The 24,749-nt window shown below is 32.9% G+C and overlaps 1 long non-coding RNA gene across 2 annotated transcripts in view; it reads left to right on the top strand.

Moving 5' to 3' along the window:
• Positions 1-2,690: 2,690 nt before the first annotated feature.
• LOC131071845 (uncharacterized) overlaps positions 2,691-24,749 on the top strand; it is a 91,498-nt gene continuing 69,439 nt past the window's right edge. For both annotated transcript variants that reach the window (XR_009372287.1, XR_009372285.1), the window contains exons 1-2: positions 2,691-3,202; positions 9,720-9,832. This is a non-coding gene — a long non-coding RNA (uncharacterized LOC131071845). The remainder of the gene's footprint in view (positions 3,203-9,719; positions 9,833-24,749) is intronic.

Raw genomic sequence — 24,749 nt, forward strand, 5'->3', positions numbered from 1 at the left:
TCCTATGAGTGAACCTCCCCTCCCTCAAAAGGTAAACATATTGATTATTTAATTATTTAATGATGGACAACATTTATGCTCCATTGAGCACTCTTGTTTAACAAATATCCAAATACAATTATTTAAGTTTGAAACTTTATCTCAAATTAGAAAGAAATAATATTTTTAAAGACCTCTTATTAAATGGTAGACTTCTCTATTGACCCAATTGCACTTTAGTTTATATATGACATTCTATATATTTTGTATGTTTACTAGATCACATATACACATATTTTTGCACTGAAAACATGTCACTTATCAAACAAACCCTTCACACCAAATCACAAGGCACAAATGTTATTTTTATATGCACTACTATATAAAAAATTACATTTTAAAAAAATCAAGAAACTCTTGCGTATCATATTAAAGTTTTTGAATGGGTTAATGTATGTACCACCATTAAATGAGTCTATCCAGAATGTAAACATATTTGTTTAGCTATCAACAATAATCCTTACTAAAAATACTTTGATCATAAACTAAACAAATGGTTGAAATTGCTCATAGCCTCACCAATATTTACTAGAAAAAATAAAATCTCTCAGCAACTTGGATAAACCTCAATATTAAATTTAACAGCTAGATATAACTCCCCAAAACTTGAATTTTTCAAAAAGATTAAAATCAGTGACAAATACTAAATAAAAAATGTTGCTTATACACTTGGATGCCATTGACGAATCATATAGGCACAACCATTACAAAAAAGACGATTTACAACAACCATGATCTTCACAACAAACATTACAAAAAAGAGGATTTTCAATACCTTCACAAAAAATACTCATGCTATATTTTGTAGATAATTTGTAACTGTAACCTAGCTAGATTTATATACAAATTGGGTTGATAGTTTGAGGTTTTAAGGAGTAGGAAAAATAAGAATATAAATTTAGGTAGAAGGAGAAAAATAAACCAAAATTTCCAAATCTTTCAAAAACAAGTGGAGCTCGAGTAGGTTTACAATTGTTCAATCATTGAGTCTAATGAAGGAAGGTGGAAGAGGAAATTTGAGGGTGGGGATGGTAGTTGTAGTGTTTCAAAATCCCACCTCTTGTGATAGGGATGATTTGGTGATGTAAAACAAGGAATAATATGACGCATAAAGGCATATGAGAGAGATGAGGATGTTACTGACATGAAATAAAGGGTCCTCCTAATCCATGCAACATGCCCAAACATTTCACCACTACCTCTTCAATCATCTTCGCCAAGTCACAAATGCTACAATACACTTTTTCATGTCTTCCCCTCGGCCGAAGTCACATCTTCACCTTGCTTCACAACTTTGTTCCAAGTTGGGATCTTACAGATTTATAGATGGGGTAAGTTTTAAATTGCTTTGTTCTATTAGGGATGTAGAAGTATCCTATGTGGAACATCTTCCTAGTCATGGGGACCTCTTTGTCTAGTTGAGTTTGAACTCCTTTTAGAAGGTAGGAATCTTGCAGAACAACAACATTCTATGCACATGGGCATCCTCATGGAGAGGATAGTTGTTAGTCCAATAATCTAGAAACTCCTAAAACATGGTGGGAAGTGTGACATTTCATGACTTGCCCCTAGAGAAAAGTATGCTAGGTGGAGGGTAGAATAGCTCACTAAAGGATCCATGCCTATTTGATTGAAGGGATCATAAATTTATTGCTAAATATCTTGAAAGTGAATGTTAAAGAATCTTATTCATCTCCTCTCTGAAAGAAAGAAGAAAAGCAAATGCCTATTCAATTTAATAATAATAAAGGTATAAGTAGAGACTCTTCTTTTTTAAAGATGAAATACTAAAAATTATGATACTTCCTCTTGCTAAATAATGAAATATAACAAATATATAGAAAGATGAAATAAAAAAAGTATGGAAGGAAGAGATGTGGAGAGGGTAGAGGAAGTGGGTATCTTGAGAGAATTAAAAACTTAAGTAAGAGCATGCACATGGATTTTTTTGAAAGTTACTATTGTCATTGCTACTCCTCACCAAAACTACCAAGGTAAGAAAAAAAATAATCATAAGCACATTTGAAAGCATAAAAACATTTGAAAGCATAAAAACTTTGTATTGTTAAAAAATATTGTGTTCTATTTGAATTGCTAGGTATATTTGCTTTAGTTTCCTTATATTACATATTTTTGAACAATGATTGATGATTTTTACTTATTTTTGGTTGGATCAATGTTGATAATATTTCTAAAAGTTTTGATTAAGTTAAATGATTTTTTTTTTTTGAGTCTGTGTGTACTTGTAACATGTCATCGCTAATATTTACGGGTCAAATTATAGAGCATCATGTTACCATTATATGTTGTTTTTAAGATTTAGTGTTTTCTCTATCACTACTCTTACAAATGAATTATTTTAATCAATTGTATAAACATACATACAAAATATAAATAAATCCATTACACATCTAAAAATAGTAATATTAATTAGTATTATATAAAAATCATAATATAATAATCAAATTACACACAAATTAATTAAAATATGAAAAAAATTAATACCTAAAAGCTACTAATTTGTTTAAATATGTACTGAAATACCTAGCAATGAGAGAATGTTCTAACCAACCTACAGCGGTATTGAAAAAATGTTCGAAACTAACCTACATACAACGGTACAGAAAATTCAAATCAAACATACAACGGTAATGAAACTCTCGTTCAATTACATCACATACCCTCCACAAATATCTTCCTTCATCTTCTGGAGCTTGTCCTTCAATTTCAATTTTCCCTTGAGCATATTCTCCTCTTCTTCACTCCAAACAAACCCTGAAAACTGCAAAACATTCCTCTTAAAATGATAAGCCTTTCCGCGCCTTCCATAAAGAAGTCATTTCAACACCTCTGGTGAGCTTGGATAGTTTATATGCCACATTTGGAGTGTTCTTAAGCTGTGTGCCTTTGCCCTGTTCAATGATGAATTCTCTGGAGCTATCCCTAATGGTGGAAGGATCAAAGGTTTTTACAGGCTTCTTTTCTCTCACAGGCCGATCCAGCGGAGTAGTGGGCAGGCGTTGAAAGTAAATCCTCAGTTTTCTCCTCTCTGAATTCTTCAGCCATATCGAGATTCGAACCTCCCCTGGAATTAAATACCTCTTATAGCTCAGTTAAATGAATCGGCATCAAATATGGACTTACATGTTCGAATTCAAAATTTGTAAGCTAATACATAATTTATTTACTGTCATAGATCATTTATTGTTTTGATTTGTTACACCAAGATGCGTTAATCTCGTTTATGAACAATATTTAACTCTGAAAACTCCCTGGTCCATCTGTTCATGATGTTTATCTATTATTTGTTTTTTCGTTTTTCACATTCTGGCTGGTAAAAGATGAAGAGGCAAAACGGAGGATCAGAAAATAGCAACCAAATGAGATCAAATACCCTCCAGGTAATTCTTTGTAGAGTTTACTTTGGTTTGACGCAGGGGGATAGAAAAGCTAAGGTTTGGGGGGATTCAGAATCAGTCGTACGGTTCAACCTTTTTCAGAAACCCCCCCTCAGATAGTGACCAATTCCCCCCTATAGACAGTAGGGCATTCTCGGTCGTCGCCCTACCGAGAGCAGACCGATGAAATACGTTTCCCAGGTTATCACTCACCCAACCACCATAGAATTGTAGAGTTAATGGCATCAGTTCATGCGAGCAGATGAAGCAACAGAGTAATGTATCGTTTACCCTGCCCAGTAAAATTGTGCATTGATAATCATCGCTCAAAATGGCATGATTTAATTCTTTGCATTAATTTTGGCTATCTTGGCATTCTGCTTCATTGAATTCATGAGGCTAGGGCACAAAAGCACCTCTACACATTCTTGTATAGATGTAGGGCTATAATATCCAGCAAATGTAACCCTAATCACTTTCTACTTTCCACCATTGAAAACTATTTCAAAATCGCATTAAAACCTTGTATAACAAGAGCTGCATAGGATCCCTGCCATCGCAATAAATTTGAGATTTGTAACAATGTTGGGGTGACAGTTACAGTTGCAAGCTACATCAGGTAATTGCAAGTGTTGTTGTGAATGCTGGAGGGGAGAAGCAAACTTTGCACTGGATGTAACTTATTTGGCATAATATGCCATCAATTTTCAAGTGGGCTGGGAGGTAACAGCAATGCTGATATTGGATATAGCCCTAAATAGTATGAACTTTTACAAGTATCCCAAACTTAAGATTCACATTTAAAACTTGTTTGAATGTAAATCTATAGAATGAGACAAAACCATAAGTTCAATGCATAGTAGCATTCCATTTACATGACACCCAGATAGCAAATTGAAGTTTTAAATAAAATTTAGTAAATGTGTTACTATGCTGTACATTTTATTATAGAAGTAATTTCTATGCTGTACATTTTATTCACAGAACTATTTTTGAGCACTGTTTACCAACTAACTATGCTGTACATATTAATGACAAAACTAGTACACTGATTTGAAGAAGAGAAAATTGAGTCAACTTGGTTTATAAATACTGTGTTGTGGCTGCGTAAACAATAGATTCGCTAAATTTGATTACTTTCAGAACCAGATTCCATGTTTGAGAGTCCAAAATTCATGCCAGAATATGAATAAGTGTTCTAAAAATCTAATAAGGTTGTCAAAGTTTTATTACAGTCAATGTTCTTGGAGGAAACAGACATAACTGATAAGGTATCAAATTTGAGGGAATTGTGTAATTTCAATTGACTATGCTCAGTATGGCATTTGCCTTTTCTGGATCAGTTTCATTGTGTTCTTTGAGCTTCTGCATTTACAAACCTATAAAAATAACAAAATTAAGGCATTAACGGCTTGGCTTTCTAACCTGCAGAAGCAAATCTTTCTAATCTGCAAAGTTTCATAACGTCAGGAACTTTTTCAATTGAATGATGCCCAAAGCAAGCAAAACATTTATAGTATTCAAATAAATCACAAATCATTTGATGGAAATAAAATAAAATCATCTACGGCTGAGCTCAAATCTGGGAAATGATCTATTAAATATTTCAATGTAAGCTGTATATTCAAAACTCTACATGATATCTTAACTAGTTAACAAATAAATTTCATGCATTCGATCTATTCAGATTCTAGCAGGAATAAAACTCTATACATCATGAAGTCAGGATCAAAATGTTGTAGGATAATCTATACGTCCAAAAGTGTTTGTTTCCAAAACCGGAAGAAATTATAAGGCCAGGAAAAGGACTCCTGTAGATAGATTTGTCTAAGAAAGGAAGGAAATCAATTTTTTTAATAGGTTGCAAAGGAGACAAGAATCGATGAAGCCAACACGTTTATTTCTCTGCAGAATGCCACAGAACCATATACATGCAGGGGACAAGTGGCCACAGGAAAATAAATCTTGAAATTATTGCCTTCACCGTAGATTTTTGTTAAATGGAAAAAAGGGGAAAACATTGGGTAAAAGCTAAGTAGCCAATCACAAAACAGAAATAATTATCCTAAAAAGCACTTTAATAGGAAAATTGCTTAAAACTATAGGATAACCATTTTGTGCAGAGCTGAATTAATTGAAATGGTCAGAGTGAAAACATTAGTCTCCGCCTAAAGGCAGGGACTAATAATCTTCCAAGTAGTGAAAGATATTTGATAGTATCAACTGTGTTCTTAATTCTGTTCTTTTCACAGGAGAAAACAATCAACCAATCACTGAACCCAAGCCTGAACCACCACATAGCTTTTATGATTTCTGTTCGGGTTGTCATCTGTGTAGACAGCAGCAATTTAGGTTTATTTAAGACTTTTCCACAGTCCTAGAGATTTTAGGAGTTCAATGCTTTGGGACATTCCCACCAGGTATCAAACCAAAGACTTCATCCAATGAGTACATCTTACCAGTCTTTCTAGTTCAATTGAAAGTGGTTTTCATAGTTCAGACATATCTTATATTATTTGTATAACAGTGTCCGTCTTACACCTTGATTTTCTTTGCACCTGCACACACATTGATTCTTTAACTCGGGTCAAAGGTAGTTGATGTTTTCAATTTTAATCATGTAAATTATTAGCAGGACAGGAAATGATAGGGAGCTGGCAGTTGTAAATATTTTATTTTCATGTCATATCACCTGCTATTTTCTTGTCTTATTTGAGTGTAAAAGGAAAAAAGAAATAGCTCAAATTCATAACCTGTCTTTTGAGTGAAAAAAATGTGGAAGAGAATCTTCTCCTTGTGTACGAAGCCAAAAGGATATAAGGTTTGATGGCAGATTTCTGTACAAGATTCTACAAGGTAAATTTTAGCTCACTACAGTATATTTTCTTTAAATCATATAAATTATGTGAAAAAATGGTCATGACAATTCTTCATTGGCTAGGCAATAAGCACTCAGCTGCGTTAAACTGACTCGTTTACCAGTCATGGTATAACTCCTAACTGTATCAGGGTGTGGTAGATAATACCTTTACCAACCACTTTTCTATGGGTCTGGACTCTGGAGTCCCTTAGCTCCAGGTTGTCGAGGAAAGAGTGTCGTAATTATCACTTTTATTGTTCTGTGCATCTAAATTGTCTATTCATACAAATCCAAAGTTAAACTACAATCAATTGAGAGTAAAATATATGTTGGACACAGTTACCTGCTTAGAGGAAAAATTTATTTGATACCACAGTAGGGACAAACGACCAAGAAAAGAAAATACATTTTTAAATGTTTCACCAAGAAATTTGTTTGACTGAGCTGAAATAACATAATGAATGACAAATCTGAGAAAAAAAATTAAATAAAATATGGCCACCATGGTCATGCAAACTATAAATGTGCCAACTAATTATAAAATACATTTTTACGTCAAGAGAGGAGAACTCAACCCAAACAAGCGGGCATCTTGGATTCTTTTCTCTGACAGTTCAAACTCTTTTTGACATATAATAATCAATAATGAATTTGAAAGGAATCTTTACAAAGAATTTGGTGCCCTTTGCATTGCATTTGCTAGCCAGAAATATAGTAATCCTCTTCCTATGTACATTGAATGCCTTCGTAAGAAAAAGAATAATAGACAAAGCCTATTGAGAACAGCCCTAACCTCACATCCATGACTGTCTCAAAGTTTAATCTCCAAATCGTCATGAACAATTGTGAATCTCATAATTACAAGAATAAGAATCTGTAGATTCAGTAAACAAATAAATGGAGTCAACATTATATCACTTCAGTAGAACCCAGAATGAAAAAACATGACTCATTGAAAGAAATAAGAAAAATTCAAAGAGAGTCTAATAACATAAACTTCAAATATAATCATTGTCAGAAGTCCAAACTATAACTTTAATATGAGAGGAAAGTTTCCAATATTGAGATTTACAGATTCAAAGACATGATTGTTTGTCAGCAATTGTTAACTTCAATTAAGATATAACCCTTAACCCCTCTTTGTTAGTTGTTGTCTCTTTCTTCATGACAATAGTAAGGCAACAGTGAGTAGCCTGTAAAAAAAAAATCATTTGCTGAAATAGGATATAATAATAATTAAATTAAAATATAAATAAATAATAAAATATAATATATTATAATTACAAGTTAATTAAGTTTAATGAAAAGTCAAGAGGCATGCTATGAAGAGTTGTGACTCCCTCAAACATGAAATATAAAAGGGAGAAGAATTCATTTGAAAGGGCAGAAAAGAGGAAGGGAATAAAAGGAAGCTTTTAGAAAATTAAGGAAAATCATTAGAAAGAGCAGATGAAAATATAAGAAGGCAGCTATATAATTTGAAGAGGCAGAAATAATTATTTAAGAAGAGTTACATCTATTTGGAAGGACACCATCCTTACAAGGGATGCCTCTCTTCATGGAGGAGAGAACATATCAATTGGAAAATCTGTTCTGATAAAAGGAGCAGAATAGACTGAGTTCGTCACACAATAAGATTAGCAGAAAATACTATAGTTCTGGAAATAATTGTTATGACAAATATGGAATCCTATAATGCTAGTTTGTGCTTTTAAGGCAGATTGATTCATAAGTGGTTTGCATTACCGAATACATAGCAGTTGGTGGTCTAGTAAACATAGTGGCAATCGAAGCAAGGTAAGGCATTTGACAAGAATAAGAATAAATCAATCAAGAAAGTAGAGAAATCTGATCTCAGTAAATAAGGTTCACGCCATACAACCAGAGTGCAATATAAATTAATTGGTTAATCTCAAATTGGGGACATTACAATTGGTAATAGAATCTCGTTCCTAGCAGCCTGAGGGACAAACAGTAGTTAAAGCAACTAACGAATATCTTTCCTATTTATAGCAAGAGTTAAGAGCAGATGTAAAAGAGGGTTTATGATGAAATCCAAAGGGACTTCGAGAGCAGGTCCTTAGGCATATTAGAGCAGAAATATGAAGAGTATTTCAAATTTGTTTTGAAGCATATTGGAGCATATCTATGGGACATATCGAGCAAATGTTTGAATTATATTGGAGAAAATTTATGACACACATATGAGCAACAAGGTGAGGTTAGGTCCCCTTCCCAGCTCATGGGAGCAAAAAGGTGGGGTTGGACCTTATTCTTGGCTCTAAGTGGCTTATGAGCAGCAAGGCGGGGTTAGGCCCCGTTCCCAGCTCATGGGAGCAAAAAAGTGAGGTTAGGCCCTCTTTCTGACTCTAAGTGGATTACAAGTAGCAAGGTGCAGTTAAGACCCCTTCCTATCTCATGGGAGCAAAAAGATGGGGTAAGGCCCTTCTTTTGGCTCTAAGTGGATTATAAGCGGTTAATAGCTTATTTGGCATGCACGTGGCATTCTGGGTCATTACGGTGAGTTGTTATGTAGTCAATATTTAAATTAGGGAATTGAGGATTAGGGTTGAGGATTAACTCTTCCCTCTTAAGGTATGCAAGACTTTAGATTAATAGGGATTAAGGATGACGACATCCCAATAAAAAACTATTAAATGAGGGAAGTTTTACAAAGGAAGGGCACTCAAGGAAGAGTTGTTAAGCATAACTTAAACAAGGTATCAAGGTTAAGGGTCAAAAAAATTGTATTGAGGAATTGACAGACCTTGGGGAGTTCGAAGTGGCTTGGAAATGGTACTCAGGGATAAAGGCCCGTAACTTTGACAAGAAACACTAAGAAAATATTTTGTTATATAAAAATAAATTGGATTGTTTGCCCGACCAAAATGAATAGGAATCAAAGATCTTCTTATAGATTATCTTTACTATAAAAACTAATGGACTATTTACCCTACTAGAATGAATAGGAATCACAGATCTTACTATAGGTTATCTTTACTCAAATAATTAATGGATTGTTTTCCCTGTTTGAACATCTCAACAAATAGGAATCATAGAATGTTTATATATAGACAGTTGATTATATTATGATAATAATAATATAAAATAGCCATCTACCTTTGAAGCTATCAGCCCTGGTTTATTCATCCTTACTATTATTATCTTTGTTGTTTTTGACGTGGTTTACTCTCTATACGATTATGATGATAATAGTGAGCATTACATGTTAGATCTAGGATGTAATTCAATTTTTTGATAAAATTAGTATAAATGTGTAGATAATAAGTTTTGGATTTGACCCCTTGAAAGGATATTTTTCTCTTATTCTTTAAGTTTTCATACTGTGTTTTATTTTTCTTGAGAACAAATATTTTGATTTGTTTTAATTTCTTATAGATTGACTTATATTTATGTTTCAGCCATTCATGACACTAACATTGGATTCATGGGTGGGCCCATTTGTCATGCTGGTATTAACACTTCTCAAAGGCCATTGACAATTGAGGATTAGTGAGCTGCATCACCAACTTAGGTTTTTCCTTTTTCCCTTTTCTTTTTCCTTATATTATAAACCTAGGGTGTGGAATTTTGTCTTTTGCATGCATTTTTGTATTTATTTTATTTTAAGTACTTTTTTGTCAAATTGTTATGATTGACAATCAACTACTAGAATTTTCCATGGATGGTAATAATTACAGGGAAGTTGCTATCATTGAAGTTGATGTGTTTGGTGAGGTTGACATGAATGATTAAACATGAAACCTAGTATGTACATGTGCTTGATGTTTTAGATTGTTTTCATGATCACTTTGTGTGACCACCATGCTTTGTTCTGTGTGTTTTTTGTTTATACCCTTCTATGTGAACTTTTAAAAGTAATTTTATAGATTTGGGGTCTTTAATATTGGCATGCATTTCATTACTTTATTTTGTTGCTTTGAATATAAATGAACTACAATAAAAATTGAGATTGATAGATTAAATCATTTATGTGATAATTTATTACATTATAATATTCTTTCCCTTCTCTCTATACAAGATGTCCTACACACATCTGCTTTGTCTAACAGACTGAAAACCCTTTAAAAGAACATTTCTCATATTGACTATGATACAAATCAAATTGAGAGAGAGAGCCTAATCTGCAGCAAGTACTCCCTTGACCATAATCTAAGCAAGCAATAACAAATTCAAACATGTTTATTTTTATTTTCCAAAACAAAACTTATCTTACAGTTTGCTATGTTGCAAACATCATTTACATTCTATTGCTACTCTGCAAAACAAAACTCTCTATGTCATGAAGTATTAAGAAGGAAAATTGTTGTTCTTTTATTGAAACTGGAAGGATTGTTGATACAAATATGAAAATGCTTCTAAAATCTGAGTTACAATGTGCTTCATCCTGGAAGAGCTTGGAAAAGCTACAATACTAGCTAAGAGAAAGAAAAGAACTAGGAAAGAATATAATAGAAGCCTTGAGAGTAACTGAAGAGAAGTTGATGAAAAACTATTTGTGCCTCTTGGGACTGAGCTCCAATTGATTGTCCTTTCTTGCTTCTATCTTTACCTTGCATGATTGATTCATCCTGGGTCAAATTTGGTGAAGAATGAGATAGAAAAAGGCCTATAATAGCTGCAAACTGAGAGTTTGTGGACCCAAACCTCTTCTTGACCCATGCATTATCCATGTGGGCTCCTAAATTGATGACAAACTACTGCATCATCTTCTAAAATCCCCATTTTCTGGCCTCAAACTGAAAGCTCCACCTTTACCTCCAAAACTGATCACGAATTGATTGTCCGATGCTATCAAGTGGTTGCATTATCCTTGATTTAATGAATGATCTAGGATCTTGTTGACTTAACAAAGAGTTTTCTTGAGTCTTCTTTTCTCTCAACACTCTTAAATCATTGTCTTTATACTCATTATAAGGCTATGGACTGTCTTTTAGACCTTCTTTTAATTACTGACAAAAAGATAAACTAGGATGATATGACTGCCCCTAAAAGGTTGCTCTGTGAAATGTCTTTTATTGGGGCTGTTATAACAATATTGCTGCTCTATACCCTAGAAGCCCTGTCTTAAAACTTTTCACTAGTTTTGACTTTGCCCTCTATAATGTTCCCTACTAGGTCTAGGCTTGTTTTAACCAAAATTAAGCTAATTCAATATACTTATGACTTAAACTAAGTTGATGAGGAGACAAATCTAACTTAACATGAATCAAACCAGTGATAACATAACCTTTTTTCTGTTATTGAATTAATAATTCAATTTGATTTGAAGCCTCATATTTATTTGTTTATTCAAATTCCTATATATATATATATATATATATATATGTTTTACTGTAGAGTAGTCCTAACAGATATTATATTAATTATAATCATTATAGTAATATCTATTATCATAACAATATCTATATTTATAACCCTTATATTATTCCTTATTCTGATTGGAATACACACACACACACACACACACACACATACATATATGTATGTACACACACACACATATATATGTGTGTGTGTGTGTACATACATATATGTGTGTGTGTGTGTGTGTGTGTGTGTGTATGTATATATATATGTACACACACACACACACACACATATATATTTATATGTATATATGAATATATATATGTATGTGTATACACACACACACACACACACACACACACATATATATATATAACATTACCAATAATTTATGTACTTGCTAATTACCTATTCTATAAATTATTAATACTATCATTGGTTAAAAATATTGGTTATGAATATATTTAGTAGCTAGTAATGGTAGACAAAACTGACGCATGACAGATTTGGTTTGCCACTGTCATGAAATTATGTATTACCATAATACATATTTTAGTCTATGTTAGTATTATTATTATTATTCTACATAAAGACAGTATGGGGCTTCATATATTAAACATACTTATCCCAAAATGCATTAATCTTCAAAGATGAATTCCCGTGGCTTTTTCCTTATTATTAATACATGCCCTCAAATTTATATCATTAATTTTTTGTAGTTTATTGACATATTAATGATATTTTTTGACAGATTAATAAAGATAATAGACAGACTAGTATTATATATGTATGTGTATGTATATATATATATATATATATATATATATATATATATATATATAACATTACCAATAATATATATATATATATATATATATATATATATATATATATATATATATATATATATATATATATATATATATATATATATATATATATAACATTACCAATAATTTATCTACTTGCTAATTACCTATTCTATAAATTATTAATACTATCACTGGTTAAAAATATTGGTTATGAATATATTTAGTAGCTAGTAATGGCAGACAAAACTGACGCATGACAGATCTGGTTTGCCACTGTCATGAAATTATGTATTACCATAATACATATTTTAGTCTATGTTAGTATTATTAGTATTATTCTGCATAAAGACAGTATGGGGCTTCATATATTAAACATACTTATCCCAAAATGCATTAATCTTCAAAGATGAATTCCCGTGGCTTTTTCCTTATTATTAATAGATGCCCTCAAATTTATATCATTAATTTTTTGTAGTTTATTGACATATTAATGATATTTTTTGACAGATTAATAAAGATAATAGACAGACTAGTATTTTTTGAATAATGATCTGATGATACTTGTATATGTTTAGAAAATACTAGTCTGTCTATTATCTTTATTGCTGATACTATATTTTAATCTCCTCATACTTTGTTGCCATTATTATTCTATTGGTATAGAGTTTTTCGCAACTTTTCTCCTCTGAGTCTTTGTTTTCTAAAGCCCCCTAAATATCTTGCATGTAACCTTTCAAAGAAAGAGTTTATAGTTTCAATACACAACTATTCAGTTATGACTATTCAATAACTATATAAATCGTACCTTTTCATACTTAATAATCTTTCTTTGTATTTGTTTCGGCATAATTTCATGATGATCGTTCCCTTAATCCATAGTATGGAGACTTTAATTCTAGTTAATACTTTTAAGAAAGTCGTATGTATATATCGGATGACTATGTAATCACTAATTAGTAATTTGCCGACTCTTCAGAAATAAACTTTGTTTATAATCTATGTAATATATATTATTAATTTAAATATTTCAAGAATATTATTAATAATTAATATTAATTAAATAATAATATTTAATAAATAAATAATTATATGTTGGTAATTAATATATAAAATAATAATAATAATTCATTCATTTTGGATATATATAACGATCAAGGAGGGGACATGACAATCCACCCTTTCCGAAATTGCTTGTTCTCAAGCAATTGACAATTTCCTCACACTAAGTCATCTCCCAATAAAAACACAATGTATACATATGTATGTATAAAGATATGAAACATACATGAAGTATACACAAAATACACATGAATCATACACAAGACGTGAAGCATATGTCTAATATAAGTGAATGTAATTAAGACATGTGACATACAAGTGAAATTCATATAACACATGAATCATATAGTGCACAAGCATGAGTTCACATAAGTTATGAAGCTCATAAAGTATGAAACATGCACATAAATTCTCTCAAGTCACGAAGCATATATGTGAGTGTATGTGGTTATGAGAGAGACACTTATGTAGAACAACTATACACTAGATAGGAAGCAATTGCGTGTAAAGCATACATGATATCTACACTTAGAGAATGCACATGAGGTCAACATTCTGAAAACACATCAGCCCTGAGGTAACTATGTTTAAGATATGAAGCATTGGAGAAAGGTATATAAAATGCACATGGAATAACACATTGAAAACATATCAATCATGATGCGAAGCATATTCAAAACATAAAGCACACATTAGGAAGGTGTGTGCGACACAGTCATGCGAAAAATGTGACAAACATGGAGCAATCACATACAATACAAGTATAAATGTACACGTATAAAGCATACAATGGAGCAAACATATTGAAGACATAGTAGACACATAAATATTCACAATTTATGAAGTGTATATACATTTAAGAAAGACATACATAAGGCACGTGAATACACTTTAAAGCATGAAGTATTTCACTTAAATACATATAAGACATGTAGCATAAATCCATAAGTATATACCTATGCCTATAACCTTTTTCTCATCAAGGCATTGACTGTAATGATCTATGCCTATAACCTTTTTCTAATCTGTCTATGTTCTTTGTCCATTGAAATGCTCAAAACACTTTCACAAGTCTAGTAATTCCTTTGTAGAAGGCATTCATGGCCTTGAAGTTGCCTTTGTTCAATGATTTGGTATTACTTTGAGGCTTTGATACTATGGTCTGTTTCTTTGATAGTGATGTATCTTTATGACTATGTGTGTAATGATCCTTGGTGAACATTTTAGGTAATGCCTTTGTGATATATGGTAGGATTGACTATGTTCTATCATAAATGCTACAATAGTATCTTTATAATGCATCCTCTTTAATAAACACCATATACATTATACTATGACTTCAATCTTGATATCACAATGATTACCTTGTGCTCAATCCTTTATGCTGACTGTCAATCATCACTGTCATGAACTGTACCTTCTTCTTCTTAGAATTGTCTTTTTAGGGCCTTTTATGACTAAGTTTGACTCCTTATGCCTTTAGAATGAACTACTCTTTACCTCTTTTGATGGTGAACTCTTGATACTTGGGCTCTTAAGCATTAATATTTCTGAGACAAATTCATTCTTTTATTCACTGTTATTTCTTATTCACTTTCAGGTCCGCTCTTTAAGCATGAAGAAATTCACTGTCAACAACTTTTATATACTACTCTATTTAATGTTAAGACCTTCCCTATTTTTCTCTTGAATCCATTATTTATTTCAAAGAGACTGCAACTTGATAATTTTACTGTCTTTTCTTGTAAAAAAATAAATGCATATATGCCATTTGACACCCATCTCTACTTTGTGAATCATCTTTTCTCCGTGTATGTTGATTAAGGTTAGCATTGGCCTTATGATTCTTGATGTTGTTGCAACGTTTATTCACTTTCATCTTTGGTATTAATCTCCAATCTGCTCAAACAAAACAAATCAATTCTACTCTCCTTCTTTCATTATGATCTAGAGTTGCTCATTGTATACCACTATCATAAAGTTCTTTATTGGGTTGTATCATAGGCACTCTATGTAGGCTTCTCACACAACCCTTGTCATTCACTTTTGACCTTATCATACTATCTTTATGATTTTATCATTGTATTATCTCTTTAATGGTGACTGTGTGAGGTCTACAACAAAATTCTCTATGTCATATAACCATTGTGAATGAGTATTCATGCTCGTTTTCTATCCTTGGATTGTCTTCATAGCCATATATGCCTTGAAGTTGATCCTTTTATCCTTTGCTTGAGCTTTTTTCAGACTTTGAGGGTTGCAACTATCTTTTCATTTGTTGACTTGATTCTTTTGGATGTTATGTTCTTTGTGCTGCCACTGCTTCGTAAAATCATTAAGAGATTGTTGCAACAACTCTGCTCCAATAGCTACAATTTGCCATAATACATGTAGCCTTCAAGTATATAACAACTCACATTACTGCTATGATTACCCTCTATTATGTCTAGGACAAAAGCTTGCTCTGTATCCTTATCATTTCACTGTGAAGATGATTCATCCTTGATCACATCTCCTTTTGTCACAATATTGACTGCTTAATGCTTTGTTTAGAAATGCAACAACAATGAACATTGGTCAACTCCTCATTCTTTTGATATAGGTGCTACTCTCTCTTTGTTTTGGGTAGGGTTATGTAATTGTGTGTTTAAATGATGCTTTTTTGATAGTGATATCTGTGTTTTGCGGACTAGAATGGGATATGCTATTGTTGTCCTTGAATGGGTTGATTCATTGCTTGCCATGGGTTGTCCCTCCATCTTTCATGGTTGCCTTTGACTGCCATTTATCTATGTATATCTCTGATTGGACTCTCTTTATCTTGTAGAAGCTTCATATGACTGTCTTCACCTTGATCTAGATGTGCTTGTATGTGGAGGCTTGGAAATGAAAAATGGACTACTATTTGCTCATGACTTAAAAAAATTATCAACAAACCTGACCTATTCCTATGACAGTCTAATACAAGTTATCAAGCATTCTTTCCTTTAAAGGTTTAGACTGTCAAAGGTGCGAGTCCATGTTTTGAAACATGTGAACTACTCTTCATGAAATTTCATTCACTCTCTTCAAGAAATTTCATTCATTCTTTATCATAAATTTTGGAATGATTTGCTTTAAAAACAAAGAAACAAAGAGGTAAAATCCGTCATATACATGCAAAAATTAATCTCCATCATGAAACACAAAGAGGGTGTCAATGTAAAAGAAGAACCTACATGTAGCTTGTTGAGCCTTTGCATGATATGATCCTTTGTAGCTGGCACATGGCTTCTCTTAACCTTTTCATGCAAACTCCTTCATTGAAGAGACTAACTTCATGTTCAAACTCTTTGAAGTAACCCTTTGATTGCTCCTTCATTTTATGACTGCTCTCCTTTACGCATGACCCATTACATAGATCAGATGACTGCCCTTTTGTGAATCTTGAGATATTGATCTTTGGTGTTGTAGTAGACATGTGGAACTTTGCATGAGAACCTACTCACAACAAGAATTCATTCTCATGAAAGAACTCTGAGTAGAAATAAAATGAAGCCCTAAATGCATGCAAAATTGTAATGTCCCCTTTTGGAATTTATCTTAATTTAGTCCCGAATCAACAATTCTAACTTAAAATGAGATTTGTAATACATTCATAAATATAATTTAATGGATTCTAAATACATTTTTTACTATCATAATGCTAAGAATAATTTTAGAAGATGGAACTTATCTTGATAACTTTCCTTGATTATATGGATCATAAACCTCCCCCATAAATTGATTATCATCTTCTTACAAACTGCTCTAGATCTCTTACAATCTCCTCATAAATCTTTCATAAAATTCCTCACTATCTACTCCTATATTATATATTGATTTCCATATGCTCAGAAATCTCTCATTGCACAACTTGTTTCACCCTTCAATGTGGAGCATCAATATAGTATTGGGTCCTTTTGATCAGTGATATAAACTTCTACAACAGAGTCTTCCTTGATCAGTAACGTCAGCTCCTCATGCATCCATGTTTGGTATATCTACCGTCATACTGGTGCATTCAGATTTGAATAAAATAAATATATAAATTCTTCTATCTTCCCCCATTGGAATGATATTGATGTCTCTTAAATAAGAAACAAAAAGATGTGAATGTGAACAGTTGCCCTTCCGACATGAGATCACATCCCATATGAAAAGATAACTGACGCTAATGATTTGTTAATTAATGTACGCATCTATTATCTTTCCTTGGCCATGAATGTGGGAATTCTTCTGCATGTATTGCTTGTTATTGAAGAGTATATTTACTTATTAATTATAATTTGATGTTCATAATTAATCATATGATTGGTCTTTGGGTTTGATAAGGCATATTGATTGATTTGATGCTGCCAACTATAATGTTAATCTATACTTTACCAAGTTGATTATTCTTTTCATCTTATAGATGTCATCTTAGGGAATATATTGCTTTATTATTCAAATTGTTCTCAATGATGATATTAACCTTCATTTCCCTTAGTCCCTCTTGGTGTGTTTGCGTGTGTTACCTGATTAGTACATGACCTTGTCATTAAGAAATCGTACCTCTTCATGGTAATTGATGTTTATTATCCATATATTTTGATTCGTGTTTTTACTAGCATTTCCCCCCATTGACAAATGAGAGCTGGTTCCTAATATATCTCTGCCCTTCAATGGAATGGTTGCTTGAGAGGGATCACATCTCTTCCAATATCCATCACACCTTTTAATTATTTATCTGCTAGATATCAATCATCATTTGCCTCGTTGACTAAGTCAAATCTAACTAGTTTTGATTACATTGCTGACTTGTCAATATTCCAACACTATTTATTGTCCTCTACAACCTCATGCTTGCTAATATATAACATTCATTCTGAAACACATGTATTCTTCCTTTCATGACACACTGCCTTGTGAATCCACTCTTGCTGAATATCACTGTCTATTGTTGAGGGGACAACCTCTGACACCAACAATTTGCTTAATATTTGATATAATACTTAACTTTATTTATTGATCAGAATGACTGCTATTCTATTATATATTGTTTTTTTTAATTGAATGTTTGTTTTCTAAACTTATTGTTATATTTATTTCTAATTACATTGTTATGGGAATGAATGTTTACTTATTAATTAATTATTCGACAATTACATTTACACACTGTTATTGATCAAATATTTAAATCACTATTTTATTAATATGTAATATTTATTTATAGTATTTTCAAATATAACATTAATTTATTTTTATTTAAATATTTCAAGAATATTAATTAATAAATATTATTAGACAATAATATTTAATAAATAAATAAATATTTAATGATTTCAAGTAATCATTTGTTGATAATTATTATTAATTAATAATAATTACTTCGTTTAGGATATAATAATGATCAAGGAGGGGACATGACAAAAACTGATGGCTTTCAACTCCAACTTCCCAGCAAATCTCAAAAGATGCTTTTTTGCCTTCATTTAATGTGAAAATACATAAATTTGGAGAGTCAAAGCTTTTAATCAAAATGAGGAGGAAATTTAATGTTTATGACTTGATATATAGGGACTAAAGATATTTTTACTATAATTTTGTCTTTCTTATATTAAAATCCCTTTAAAATGTAGACTAATAATACTAAAGAGGCTATTTTTGACCTGGAGGAAAAAAATAGGTAACAATTACTTTTAATGTTATTATTGTTTGGGACTTTTGTTCAGGTTCCTACGCCCTTTCATTCATGCTGCTCTTCTTTAAAATTAACTTTTTTTTATTTTCCCATCGATTTGTCTCCCAAAGTAATGGGATGGACTATCTTCACACTTGTTTTTCCCCAATAATGTGTCTGCCTATGGATTCTTGATATTTCTTTTCACATCCCATACCTCTTTATTTTGCTATGACCCTCATGACTGTCTCTATCTCACACATGACATCATTAATTATTATTTACCTTTTTAAATCTTACAAATCTTCTTTCCATTCAGTACATAGACCCTAAATTGAAAGTCATTCCACACAAGAAAAATGCAGATGCCACAATGGTCCAATAGCTCATATTTAATTGCAAAATATTTTATTGTTTAATATGAGTGCATATAAATGTTGAATGACAAACACTTGAGAATCAACCCTACAATATTTCAAGGTCCATCTCTAGTTGCTAAGTCATTTATACTAGTGTTGTTCTTGAGATCAAAGCAACACAGGTGACGAGACACTAGATATATGCCTGAATGTGGTATAAATGTCTAAAAATCTGGAAAACACTTTGGTATGCAATATGAACAAAAACTAGGATGAATAATTTTCTCAATTTAGGTGCATAATAAATGATTAACATTCCTTCAAGAAACTGAACAAATTTTCCTTTATGTGAACCATAGAGTATAGTCTGACTAATTAATAATAAATGTAAGAGAAAGGTCCATATCTAGATCATGTTACTTTTGTTTTTGTTTTGACTGATGCAAGAGGTGTTAGGATTGATGAAAGTCCCAAAGATACTGAGAGGGGGAGGGGTGAATCAATATCTAACCGGTTTACAGATTTTTTGACCTTATTAAGTATTTTACATTTCAAAACAATGTACCGATAAACAAGAATTAATGCAGTAAATATGAACCTCGATGTGGGAAAAACCTCGATGGGATTTATGACCCACAATATTCACTCACTGGCCAATGAATGGATATTACTTACAATAATGTGGTGCCTGCACATGCAGGAAGGCCAACTGCCTGGAGCTCACTGCTCGAATACAAAATGGAAGTCTCACTGACTTACAAAATGGATTATGAGAATCCAATATAATGTACTGCTACAAAAAGAATCTGCTATGCCAAATTCAGTACCGGTTTAAGCTCATACTATAACCATAACCTTATACAAAATCTGCCTTAATATTCACTCTACATATCCATCATATCTATCCTCTATCATGCATATATATATGACTTACAAGATCTCATACTTATATATGAGTCTATTTACAATATGCCATGTCGGCTTACAAAAAGATATTACAATTAAATACAATTTGCAAAACTTGTTCCTGTCGGTTGGGATGTTGGTGAACATTATTGTCACTGTCGGTGAAGTGTCTGCTGGTGTCGGTGCCTACCGGTGATTTACCAGATGAATACCTTAAGGTCCACAAAGTTGCCATCAATGACAACACCTTCAATCACCTTCAATTCTCATTGGAGTGTGCAATTCCAACAAGAGGATGTTACCACACTCTTTTAAGTAATGCAACTCTAGTGTCAACGAATGCAATGCTTTGATATTATGATTCAAAATTTCTGTATTGCACCCATAGTAGAACATTTTCTATGATAAAAAATAAAATATTATTTGTTACTTTTCAATATGAATATAATGCAAAATTGCTATTGATTATTTGTTCAAAACTTAACCTACTTAAAATGTCTTTTTCTTTTAAGTGGAAATTTTGTTTATGGCCTTGTTTGAGATCTGTTTGTCTGATGCAAAACTAAAGATTCCCTAATAGGATATAAACTTCTCCTGCCTCCAATGACTTTTACTTTAGGTTAGTTTTTTGTCAAGGCCCATTTTGAAATCTGTTTCCGTTACAAAAGTAAAGATTCTCTAATAGGATATGCACTTCTCCTGCTTCCAATGACTTTTACTTAGGTTAGAGTTTTGACAAAGACCTTTTTGAAATCTATTTATCCATTAAAAAGTTAAAGACTCATTTATAGCCCTTTCCTTTCTAATTCCATGGGGATTTTTTTTTGGTTTACAAGCCCTTCTAGTAAATTTAATCCATAGTTTGTGTTTTGTTGATTTGTTGAACCTGTAATTTTCTTTTCCTTTTAGCAACTAAATTATAGATTCTATGAGCTAGAAGATTATGGTTTGGTGGTTCACCAATATGATTTGACTATTTTAAAGGGCATGGGTGGAGTGACTGGTAAGGGTAGCTTATTGTTTGCATAAAATTTGTTAGGGGCCAAAAATAGATTGCCTTGATAGAAATGATGGTTATTCCTTGAAGTCATGTTTACTGATAGCCTAAAGAATGGTCAATAGGCCATGACCATTCTTTAAGGTTTGTGTCTCATTTTCTTTGCATTTTTCATTTTAGTTTATGTTTTATTTAAGAATTTATTAATTTTGATCTCAACAGTAAATTTAAAAATCAGAATTCTACAAAAAGAGCATGGAGGGTAGAGGCGGAGGAGGAGGCAATTGAGCGAGAATTTCGTTTTCAAAAAAAAATCAATGGAGGGCAGAGGCAGATCGTTAACCATTCTATAGAGCAAGTTTTCGTAGAAGCTTTCTTCATCAACCACTCTACAGATCAGGGCAAAAGGTAGGGTTTCCCAATACTGATAGGAGGAGTTGGGGCAGAAACCATAAGGATGGTCAATCCAAGATTCGATGTGAGAAACAAATCTTTTTTTCATCCTCCCTCCCACGTCAGTCAAAAGGCAAACAACTTATCTTTGACATTTATTTGGTAGACAGACCTAGTAGTTATCGCTCTCATGATTCCCGAGACTTCCAAACTAGGTAGCAGGAGTATCTTGGGAAGTTTTATGTAGAGTAGAGGCTACCTAGGGAGCATTTCTTAACCTTTCTAAATAATATCCAGATTGGATCGTGGGAGCATTGTCTAACTTTCCCGAACAATATCCCGATTGGATCGCGTATTGTTTGAAAGGACATTTTAGCTTATGGAACCTCTTCTTCGGGTCTAGTTATTTCATCCCCCAACTACATCCCCTTGGGTCTTCTCTATATGTCTAAAATCTTTGACCATAAGTAGAAAGAGAGAAAATATTCTCACATCAGGCATAAACCGTAAATCAAGGGTTATTAGGGCCACTATCTTCATCGCCCTTCAAAGAGACAATGACAACTTAAAAAGCCTTCAAGGGAAGTGGAAATAGACAAAACCGAGAACTCTCACTCGGAAGAGAAAGAGATGGAAGAGTACCTCAAGATATCCTTTCCACATGCCATGCTAGAGCTTCAAATCCAGACATTAAAGAAGTATGCATTGATCGGTAAGTTCAGGTCTTTTTCCCCCAATTTTGAGCTTTTAAATGCATGGGCCCAGAAACTTTGGTTGGGTTTAGATCAAATCTTTTATTGCAATTAGGTCTCTGATTTTTTTATTTCTACATTTCACTCAAAATCTACCAGAGATTTATTTCATAAAAATAAAGGATGTTTTTTCAAAGGGTTCGATTTATTCACTATGTTGTGGTATCCGAACTTGATCCTCAAAGTGTCGTCATAAAATTTGCTCATCTGGATTTCTTTCCCGGACCTCCCTCTTGAATACAGTGATTTAGGCATGGCAAATAGATTGGGAATCTTCATTAGACATGATCTTATCCCATTTGAGAAACCACAACTCCCTATTAGGTTTTGCCTCCTCTTTCACCTATCAAAACCATTGGCCAAATAAATCCTTATCTCTTCTTCCTTTGGAAGATGTTCATCGAAAATTCACTTGGATGATCCAGAAACAATCAATGCTCACTTGGAGTGCCTAGGCCATTTGACGTAGGAGTGTATGGGGGTGGATTGCAAAATCAATATGGTCTGTGAGGACCAATCCTCTGAAGCCTGTCAATGTAAAGTAAATCCATATATTGTTCCCCCACTTTAGAGTAAAATTCAACCCATATCTCTCCAATCTGTGAATCCTCTCCCAGAGGAGGGGCTTGGGTTCAAAGACTCAGCCAATGAGGGAAAGTGTTCTTAGGAAGTGTTCTTACAGGTAGGCAAGATTTCAGTTGTATCTTCCAAATTAAGAGATCACAAGGAAACACTCTTTTCAAATCAACATGTTGGTTTTAGTTGCTCTAAAATGAGATAACAATGGGATAGATATCATAGAAGCATAGGGATCAAAAAGTTTAACTTCAGATTTCAAGATATGGCACTTCCCTCAGAATTGAGCTTAGTCTCAGTATTAAAGCAATTGAGAGCAAGAGATTACAACAATACCTGGCCCAATAGGGGAAATGTTGGATTACTTTCCTTTCCACCAGAAAAGCTTAATATGTGGAATAGAACAAACATTCAAGCCGTTTATTCCGATAACTCTTTTTTGGGGAAAAGTAATAAAGAGGAGGATCAAATGCAAGACTAGGTAGTCATCCAATATTCTAATGAAAGAGGGCCCACCAAGGTTACAAAATGGATTGGTAGGCATAGAATTCAATCAATAACAATAGGCCCAGATCGTCCAAGATGTCTTCCCATGTCCCATAGAGATTCTAGGATTTCTCCATTGGATAGTGATAGAGATTTTCTATTACACTTTAAAGCTCCATTGTTGTGTGGATCGCAATGTAAAATCATTGAAGATCAGATTCATAGAGCTTGTTCACTATTTTTAGATGAACAACTGGCCCAAGTAACTTATAATCTAGATATTGAGGACCTTTTCCAAATCTATGATAATATCACAAAAAAGGACAAACTTAAGGTGGATTCCATAAGATCCTTTCCAAAATTGCAAGACAATGGATACTTGGATCAAAATCAGGAGCAAATTTCTCTAGATCACTTCTCTGTCACTCTTCAAGATCAATAAGTCAACCCAACCATAATGTCCTCTATATACCAAACAAGATCCAAATCCCCAAAATAGATTTCGAAACCAAAGGGAAAGGTAGGAAGGCCTCCAAAAAAGAAGAGACTTGTAAGAAAGACGACTGAGGAAATTAAATAAGGTCTGCAATCCATCCTAGATGATAGGCTAGGATTGAGGAGAGTGAGTCATTCCCTGTGTCCATAATGAGAATAATAACATGGAATGTCAGGGGTATTAATGCCCCCGATAAAAGACTCCACATTAAATCTCAAATTGAGAATTATGGGGAAGATATTGTTCTTATCCAAGAAACAAAATTATCAAACAGTAAAGATGAGCAGCTATTCAAAAAGTGGCAACATTGGAACTATTCAACTTCGCAAGCCATTGGTGCCTCCAAAGGGTTGGCCATATTATGGAAATCAAATGTGGGAAGTGTTTCAGTCATAGCAACAAAGGCAAATTTCATTCACATTTCAGTTCAGTCATCCAGGGGGTCTTTTCAACTCATAGCGGTGTATGGCCCAACCTCCACAACAGGCAAGAAGGTAGTTTGGGACAGCATTGCACAAATTCTGTTTAGCTTTCCCCTAGACCCCTTTGTTAGAGGGGGGGGGGGACTTTAATGCAATTTTTTCTTCTCAAGATAAGACGGGGTT

Source organism: Cryptomeria japonica, chromosome 1 (assembly GCF_030272615.1).
Source record: "Cryptomeria japonica chromosome 1, Sugi_1.0, whole genome shotgun sequence".
Taxonomy (NCBI): Eukaryota; Viridiplantae; Streptophyta; class Pinopsida; order Cupressales; family Cupressaceae; genus Cryptomeria; species Cryptomeria japonica.